Below are 638 nucleotides of genomic sequence, written 5' to 3' on the forward strand. Positions count from 1 at the left end.
GGGGGCGGTATGGTGTGCAAATCCAAGAGGAAGAGAACAAAGGGAGTAGAATGTAATGCTTAGCAGCACTCAGAATGCGAGATGGGGGTGGTAGCCGTTGAGCAGGCATGCGTTCCGGTGGCATTCAGTGTGGGCTGCCAGCTGTTCTTCTGCGGCGCACCGGGCAGGCCCGGGGCGGCCGGCAGATGCGGGAGACAGCGGGCGACGGGGATCGAGAGAGGGCAAGGCGTTGGGGCCTGGGACTTCCCGCACAAAAAAAGAGACACCGCGAGGGGTGGGGCGGGGCCGCGTCGGCCCCGGCCCCGGCGAATTTTCAATTTCACCTAGCTTGTGTGGGCTTAAAGTCTGGTAAAGCAAGAACTAACTTGCAACATAGACTCCCCGCCGAAACGGGACGGGAACCGGGCGAAAGCAGAGAAAGCAATAAAACAAGGGTGGAGCAAGGCGACATGCAACGCAAGCAGCTGACAGGGCACGCATCGAAACGTGTGTATGACTGGCAAAGTGGCATGGCGCATTGGGGAGAAACGCAACGGTACGGGAGCATGGGCTGGCCAAATGGCAGTGCGGAACGCTAGGTCACTAGAAAACGCAGGGAAAGGCGCACTATGTATGCAATGAGGGCAGCCCCGGCTCGG

Source organism: Chlorella variabilis, assembly GCF_000147415.1.
Source record: "Chlorella variabilis unplaced genomic scaffold CHLNCscaffold_18, whole genome shotgun sequence".
NCBI lineage: Eukaryota > Viridiplantae > Chlorophyta > Trebouxiophyceae > Chlorellales > Chlorellaceae > Chlorella > Chlorella variabilis.